This window comes from Columba livia, chromosome 1 (assembly GCF_036013475.1).
Source record: "Columba livia isolate bColLiv1 breed racing homer chromosome 1, bColLiv1.pat.W.v2, whole genome shotgun sequence".
Classification (NCBI taxonomy): Eukaryota; Metazoa; Chordata; class Aves; order Columbiformes; family Columbidae; genus Columba; species Columba livia.
In genome coordinates, this window is record NC_088602.1 from 195,393,442 (window position 1) to 195,402,889 (window position 9,448).

The following is a 9,448-nucleotide window of genomic DNA, read 5'->3' on the forward strand; positions in this document are numbered from 1 at the left end:
CAGATCCATTTGATATTTAACTCTCCCTGCCTATATAGCATACATATAGTATGCATGCGTTTTTGGGTATTCTTTTTCATCTGTGCAACTTAAAAAGCTTCCCAAAGCTGTACAAGAAACATCATCTCAGTGACTGATACTGTCACTTTTTACAGTTTTTAAAAGTATAAGTATCTAATAGTTTTTGTGTTAAGGTCCAACTGGTATGTCATAACATCTAACATAAACATGTTATAATAATATACATATTATGTAAGAATATGTGTTAAATTGTTACATTTTACACATATCATTCAGACCCACCTTACACATATTTTTTCGGTGGTTATTTTTACAGTTTCTTCTTTCAATAACAGATTGTCTAAGCCTTGTTCCTTCTGTCTCTTGCCAGAATATCACCAAGTTTAATTTTGTTTCTGCCCCAAATTGTGTCACAGCTGGCAGTGTGTAAACAGCCAACAGCCTGCTCTACGTTTGTGACTGTCCTCCTTCCCTCCAGAAGAGGAGTTCCAGCTCTGTAAATTCAGAGGCCAGGTCACATCCTGGCCAAAAATCAGAGTATGAGGGAAGACGAAGGTGTAGTATCATTCTGCTTTCAGTTATTTTGGATCTGGTGGCATTTATTTTTAGATGGAGGCTTGTTGGCTTTTCAAGGTATGGTCCAGCTCTGCTTTGCATTGATGAAGAGAATATCACTTCCACAGACAGCCTGCTCCAGTGCTTTGCTGTCCTTCTCTTGGAAAGACTTCCTGACACCAACCCAAAATGTCCCTTCCTCAGGGCAGATCCATGGCTGCTTGTCACATCCGCAGCGAATGTGAAGGTCCTGGTTGGAAAGTCTCCAAGCCAAAGATTACTTGGGACTGGAATGTTTTTTCATATGTTTTCCCTGTTTCTTTGCTTCCCCAGACATCCACTTGGGTGCTGTCAGAGACGTGACCCTGTGAGGCAAGCTTTTGGTACGATGCAGTACAGATATTTTTAGGACACAAAATCCGGTTTATTGCATTCTTCACAACAGCCTTCTCTGTCCTCGAGGAATGTTACTAACGCTCCTCTCCTCCAGGCTACACAACTCCAATTTTTTCAATTTTCCTTCACAGGACAGGACATCACGCCTCTTATCTCCATCCTCTGAACTCCCCCTCTGCACCACATTGTCCTAGGGGCACGTTATTCACAGACGATCACAGGACTGCAGCCGAGTCACTGGCAGCACTGGGGACCATGGAGGGGTTAATCCTTATGTCCTTATGTCATCTGTCCATCCCCACAGGGTGTTTGCCCTTCTTTGCAGTGGGTCAGCATGACTGACTCATGCTGCTGTCTGATTCACCCTGGACCCTTCTCTGCAGAGGTGTCACCCAGACACTTGTTCTCCATCCTATATCTGTGCAGCTGGTTATTCCCACCTAAGCAAAGGGAAATGTGTCTGTACAAGGATGTATATGGGTGCAACCAGTATACCTGAAGTCTCAACAGCCTGATGCAACCCAGGAGGACTCTGGGGGGTGGGAAGAGTAGGTAGAGAGAGGATGCAGAAAGATGCAATGAGTGTCTGAATTCAAAACTTGTTAGTGAGTCTTACAGCATGCAATAAAGGCTTTGTCTATTGTTTTGGAATTTGTTCCTTCTTTTGTTTCTCTGCAGTTTATTATTTTGCATTTTTAATTTGACTGCATCTTGCAAATCCATTTTTTCTCACACCAGTTATGGACACTGCAAACCCCTTGAACTTTGAGATCTGAATTTGTAGGTCTCCTGGCTTCAAATGTTGAAGCCACAATGCTGACTCCTAAGACTGGTACAAAAAATAGGGAAAATCAATCAAGTGATTAAGGTTAATAAAAATTAATCTTCATTTTGACAGGAATATTTTTAGATGAAAGGGTAGAAAAATGCATGTCCTTTCTATCAACTAGTATAAAATGGTGCTCCTACTCTTAGTCAGTGCTCAAGGATACAGGAACAAAGGCAATAATTGTGCTTGTGACCCTGGGGAGGAAATATTTTGGTACCAATGGCAAAGCATTTAATAAAAATGACAGGTTTGGCTGTTGAGGTGGTAGGACAAACACAGATCTTGGGCATGAAGAAGTGAAGGAATCTGAATGTGCTCAAATGTGTGTGGTTGAGCTAACCTTGGAAAGACTGGAAAAGTGGTCCTGGGGCCAGCTTGCACTGTGTGTGCTGTTTGAATTGGCCAGTTCTCAGTTTAGATTGATCAATGTGAGCATTTTTTTGTGTTCTAAATCAAAGACCCTCTACCACAGAACATCTTGTCTCTCTGTAGCAATAAAACACAATCTGCTTGATTCTTGCTGAGAAGATCAGTGAAGGTGCAGGACTAGATGAAACAAAATAGACTAAATAGATTGTGAGTTGCTAGAGTACAAGTGATTTTCCAAACAACATCTTACAGCTGTGTTGTTTCCATTTAATTTAATTGACTTTTGATTTAATTCACTGCTATAATTTCTCCCTTAAAATTTGCCTGCTTTTCTTCTTGAGAGTTTTATAAATTTGGCAATAAATATTGGACTAACACTGAGTGAAGAGCTGCTTCCTTTGGATCCTTTGTTTTAAGGTAAGTTGAACACTGTAGATTTCAGGGATAAACACAGTTCTGCCTAAGATGGTAGGGTCCTGGACTGAAGAAGCTGAGACTAAGAACATGACATACTCTCGTGTTCCAGTTGTGGGGGAAAGCACCAGACTGGGTTTTCAGTCATTTGATCTTTGGGTCTGTGAACCAAAGTAGAAGGCAAAAGCCTAAAAGCCAGTGCAAGGATATGGAGCGATACATGCCGGTTTAACAGATGGATGCAGTGAAGCATGGCCATAAATTGGAATGGGGCCAGAGGGATCACAGTTTAATCTATTGACCTGATGGGAAAGCTCTATATGATTTAGTAGATTATATACTTCTTATACATTTCTATTCAACTATTTGAAATAGTTTCAAAGAAGGTTATAAAGATGATGTCTTGTTTTCTACTGTGTTTTGTAAGTTTTGAGAAAAACATCTTTACAACCCTTTTCACTTTCTCTACGATCTCTGAAATCTTTAACTTCCACTGTGACTCTTGAAATAAACAAAAGCTATACCTATTTAAAAGGAAGATATGAAGATAAATTTGAATTTTAACATGTATTCTTGTTCCTACACTTCTGAAGAGCTGAAGATAATTTTAAATGTTCTCCAAGAAAGGGTAGCTTTTATTATCTGTACCTACTGCTAGATGGCATGGGAAATACTTAGAAATGTACTGAAACATAACACGTAAAACCCACTGAGCCAGTGCAAGCCACCATCTAATTAAATGAGCAGATTTAAAATGACAGGCCACCATTAAAAATCCAGGCATATATATAAGAGCACTTCTCAGTACTCTTATTCTACATTTCTTTCTGTTACTTTAGGTCCTCACTTAGGGAGTAATGGAAGTGAGCTGAATAATGAATACAGTTAATACAGTCTCAAGGAGCTTTCCTTCCAAAATTTCTTCCTGTTGAGCTGAACTGAAGGTCAAATAACTTCAGCATAGCAGAAAGCATCAAGATTATCTTTTTTGACCCTTCTGTTGAGTCCAATTTAATGGTGACAGTGTAATAAAGGATGAGTGGTATATTTTAAAGCTTTATTTTGCTTACAAAAAAGTAAGATAATAATGTATTTCAGTTACCTGGGAAAATGACAATAAAATAATGACTTTGCCAGTTTTAGGTGTTGCGCTGAATGGCTCAAATCAAAAGTACAGACAACCATTTTTTCCTTGATGGGTTTATCCCACTGATAAATGAAGAAAAATCCAACTGATCCAGTTATTCCTCCATTAACTGGAGGATCATGGCTCATTACTGAATATAACCAGTGCGAATTTCCACCTATCTAGACCCTGGCGCCTGCTTTCCCTGTGCTGTGCCTGGGGAACGCGTTTGCAGAGCGTGGGTGCAAATCAGCAAACACACTGCACAAGAGACCTGCAGTGCCACAATGCCAATGCACAGACAGGCAAAAGAGGTGCATATACAATTTTTTAATATATGTATGAAAGTTATGTATGCATAAAACAGTTATAACAAACAACTATAACTGGAAGCTGGAACTACAGGGCAAAGGCTGAAGATTGCTTTATTCCTCCTTCACACTTTCACCTGTGCTTTCAGCTGGGCAGGGAGATGCTCTGGTGTGAGTGTGGACAAGCATGGGCCAAGGGAAGGTTTATAAACTGGGATACGTGGGCTTGATCACTAAGCTCATGGGAGGTGGGAGCAGGAGGACGCTCAGTGCTGGCATTGGAGCTGCTGGCCCACTGAGGCAGGACTTGTGAGGAATGGACAGGAGGCACTGAAGGTTTAATTAGCAACCAGGGTGAACATTAACTGCAAATCTGGAGTGGGATAATTCACATGAGTGGATGTGATGCTGTCTCTCTACCTCCAGATCTTAATACAATGCCACAGAACCTTTGACATGACCAAGGAGATGCCACTCAGCATCATCTTGATGATGTTGTTTCTAGAAAACAGTATCTTCCTGGTAAATGCAAATTTATGAAGTTTTTCACTTCCTTTTTACAATAGACCAAACCAAGTAATATATTACATTTCTCTCTCAAATTCTTCTGTACTTTGTACCTGATTTGCCCTCATATCTGTATGTTCACATTCCACCCTTATCATATGAGCACTGTGCAAGCCTCAGAAAGGTTTTCTTCATTACTTGCTTTTTCAACAGATGTTCATATTTACCACTGTTGACCTTGTCAGTGTATTTACCATTGTGTAAACAATTTGTAGTCTGCTCAGACTATGAAGTCCATTTTGGCCAATATTTTAGCAAAGACTTAGTATGTGCCTACTAACCAGTGTACCAAAGAAAATTATACATTTAAAAAAAAAAAAAAAGATGAGAAACAGAAAACATCAGAAAGACAATGTGATTAAATAGTGAGCTTAGATGGCATATTGAAAGTATACAGAGCTAGATATCAGGTCACATGTCTAGGGAGCTGCATACAAGAACAGCACAAGCATAGAAGGAGAAAATTAGAAAGCCCATGCATAAAATGTCATACAGCTAGCAAGGGACATGAAAGGTAAAAAGAAAATACTCTAAATTTAGATTAATAGTGAAAGGATTCTAAAAGGCAGAGTTGGTCTTCTACTCAGAGAGAGAAAAAGCTATTTATAGATGGCATTGAGAAGACTGAAGTGTTTTGTTTCTTTTTGCTTCAGCATTCCCTGGAAGGCCAGTGAGAAAGGGTACAAATTCAGGTTAGAAGAGAAAATCAGCGGACAGCATAAATCGGTAGGTTAATTTTTCTTCCCAAATTCTCTGGAGCTGATGAAATTCCACAGGGAATTTTGAAAACCAGATGAAGCAAATCTGAGAGCAATTAGAAGGTTATCACTGAGAACTGTGGAGGATGGGTAAGGTTAGGAGCCTCCTTATCTTTACAGTGGGGAACAGGGTGAACTGGGGAATTGCAGACTTGCCAGTTTACCTTCCCCTCCCTGAATGGGAAGAAACCATCCAGCCATTGGTAAACACCTAGAAGATAACAAAGGATAAGTAACAGCTAGCAGAGATTTGTTGGGAACATATGATCTTTAACAAAGGTCATTTCCATTCACACCAGCATGACGGGCCATGCGGGCCGCGGGAAGGAGGTAGGTGCTGCATTTCAGAAAGGTTTGACGCTGAGCACCCACTGCCGTAGCTTCACGAGCTGGCTGATGGACCATGGTCAGCATGAATGCACCAGCTGTGTTTTCCATGGGCACCTCTCCTGGGCCCCATGTCACCCAGTATTTTTGCTGATGACTCAGATTATAAACTAAGAACTATGCTTATTCAATTTTCAAATAGCAGAAAGCCAGGAAGGGATGTGAGTGTACTGGGGGCAAAGTGAGACCTGAGCATGATCCCAGCTGAGCAAATCATCCTTCCAAAATGAGATGTGTTTTCTGTAATGCCTTATGTCTGACTGCAGTGGCCTTGCTGTGCCAAAAGCCCAGGTACCGAGCTCGCACTGAAGGCAAAGGTCTGCTTGCCAGGTTCTGCTGAACTCCTCGTGGCCTCAGCACGTGGCCCATGGACAAGGTGGGCTCAACACCTTGCCTCTCCCACTCCTGCCCAGGGGTATGTACAGTGCCAGCCTGGCTGACTCCTGGTTTACACCAGCACCTCAGCTCCCTGATCAGCTACATGGCATATGTCACCGTGCTACCTAACCTCCACCTGCAATGGTCTTGCTAATGCCCTCGGTGAGGAAACCTTGGCACACAGGAGGAGTGTCCTCTCCATCAACCACCTGGTTCCCCTCTCCAGCTAACCTGCAAACATGGAGATTTTCATCAAAATCTCCTCCTGTAGCATGATTAGCATGGAACAAAGAATGAGCATGTCCAAGAACAAGCATGGTCTCCAGACAGCCCCTCCTGTGGGACCGCTTTGCCCAGGAGGAGCTGTCAGCCCCACATGTCCCCCAACCAGCCCACTGCCATGAGGACAGCCCTGGCATGGGATTCAGTGGAGCCTGGATGGCCTCCTAAAGTGCAGTTTTAAATATATTTAATAATGCATTTTACTTGTTCTTGGAGTTGCATGTGATCTTTATGTTTTACAGGGGTGTTTATTGTTGTCTCCTCTGCCGAGCGGCAGCTTTGTGCATGGAGAAGCAGCTGCCCAGGCCCGTGGCAGAGGGGTGCACTCCTGGACCTGGTACACTGCTATGATCTGCTGCTGTCAGGAGCTGGAAGGAGGAAAACAGGGCCCTGCTCCTCCTGCCAAGCTGCTTTGTGCTCTCATGAATCCTTCAGAAAAACAAAACTAACAAAAAATTTCCAAGCTGCCCTGGAATAAACTTTCTAAATGTGATGCAAAACTTTGAAAGATTTCAATCTTGAGTTGTCTTGAAGTTATTTTTTTTTTTTAATGTTAAGTTTCCACTATTGACCTAAAAAATCAGTCATTTAGACAACTCTGCTCTGTGTGGGAAGGATAAAGCTTATCACAGAACTAAACACAATTTTTTCAGGGGCTGCTAGAAAGTGGAAAAGACTGTGCTGATCACACAGCTTGCCGTTATAAATTCAGGGCATGCTTCTTTGACCTGTCCTCGTCTTAGGATAAGCGTGGCTCATATGCAAATAACAGTGATAAATACTATCAACAAGAAAACTGAAAATAAACAACTCGACCAACTAAACTAAGAACTTGAACTGGAACACCCCACTCTTCTGGGGAGAAGATAAAAGAACAAGTGACTGACAGCATGTTGGTTACCTCGCCTCGCTCTCTCAAGTGTACATCATGGTTAAATCCTGGAGCAAGAGCTGGTGGGACACAACCATATGGGACCAGCTCTCGTGGCGCAGGACCTGTAATGGCACTGCCCTCCACATTAGCAGTGGTCTTCCCTGAGGTGGGACCTCGTGGTCATCTTCTGTGCACAAAGCACACCATGGCAGCACTGCCGCGTCCTCTTCGGGGACAGGGGTGAGTTGAAGACTGGCTCATCTCTGTCTGCTTTGTTGTGACCCCAAATAGCCCAGCACCATCTTGCAGGCCAGGAGCACGGGGCAGCGGCACTGTTGTATGTGCTGTGCCCAGCACTGGACATGGGCTCAGGGTGGACATGCCCATGAGACATTCTCCAGTTGTTCATCACAATATTTATTCCCTTGATTCTTCTGTCTACAAACCACAGTTTTGTTGCAGGTACTTTGGAGTGCTTGATTAAAAATCCATGCCTATTCTTAGTCTGTGTTAGGGAAAATATGTCGTTCAAATGGCCACTAGCAATATCCATTCTTGCTGAAAACAGTGCACAGTAGTGTGCATTACCAGAGTCATGTGCCTCAAGGGCCTGTTGTACATCACTCTGTGAAAACACAGATTTCCCTTTATGCAAAAATGCTAGCAAGGGGCTTCCTAAAACCTCAGAGTTATATAAATATTCTAATTTCCCCATTTCTTTAATCCCAAACCCCCAAGCTTGGAATTTAATACTGAAGAACTGATGGTCTATTCCCAAAGAAGTATAAATGGCTGTTCCCAAAAATAATTATGTGCTAGATATATCCCATAAGCTGAAGAAAACTCATCAAGATGCATTTAAAATGGAAGTCTGATATCGAACAACAAAGAGTGCGACCTTTAGTATCTGGCCCGCGACTAAACACTGTACTAAACATTTAAGCAAGATATGTTAATATAGGAATTCACAGCTTGCAGTCAGCATTTAGTGAGTCAAGATAGACTATTGCTGTGGGGTTTTCTACATGGGGGAGTCCAGTTTTGTCAGAAACTTGGCTCTCTCCCCATCTAAGCTCTTGAAAACTATTTTTTTCTTCCAGTCATTTAAAAATGTAATTATGAAAATGAAAATGCTAACAGATTTCAAACCACTTCAGGACATTTTGTGTATTAGAAACATGTTGACTTTTTAAGCAAATGGCTTGCTTTCCCTGTAATTAATTTTAAAAGATTCATTTTTGCACTGACAGACGACAAGCAGACATTCTGCAGCTGTCTCAGGATTTTTGAGTTTGACCTTAATAAATAATACAATGTTTTCTTAATTCAAAGAGTAACATATGCTTTTCCTCTTCCCCACCAAAGCAGAGCCATTTATTTTTTCTGCAGTTGATGTGTTTGCTGAAGCAGCATCTGCCTTTTACACAGTGTGATTACCTTTATGTGGTCAAGTAGGCCACACAATTTACAATCAGATATTTTCAGAATTTTACATTTAAACAATGTAAAAAATTATTGTATATTCTCTTTCCCTTTATGTGGTGGGGGATGTAGACCACAGCCAGTATTTCTTGGAGTCCTCTTTGGCCATGGAGGTGCTGCCATTACCAGGTGATGGCTTTCATCTAGCGTGTGCACATCCTCATGGGCAGCAGCAGGAGATGTGGTTGGGAGACCACCCCAGCCATGTCCTCGGGAGTGGAGGGTCACACAGAGGCATCTCCAGCTTCTGGGCTGCTCTTGGTGGGCTCTTTTCCTCATCAGTTGTATATGTGACTTGGTGGATTTTTTCCATGCTAAGCATCCACCAGCCTCCAGAGCTGGAGGTGATGACAGCACGGTGGTCAGACCCGGTGGACACTGTGTGTCCTGAGTTCATTGGTTTTGTGGATTCAGTGGGTCTGCCAGCCTCCAGAGTTCATCTGTCCTTGGGAAAACTCCACAGGCTTGTCCTCCTTGTTTTCTCTTCAGCCTTTTGTTTCCTGGTTCCTATTTCTCCACAAATGTTCACACATCCCTTCAGAGCCCATTCACACAACTCACACAAGGGGGACCTTTATACCATCTAGCAACTTTTCTATATGCCACTTTGAGGCAAAATAAAGTGATAAGCCCAAGTTTGTGGCAGACACTTGGGTCAAAGCCAAAGGGTGGAACGTGTTTTTGTTTACCTCTCCTGCC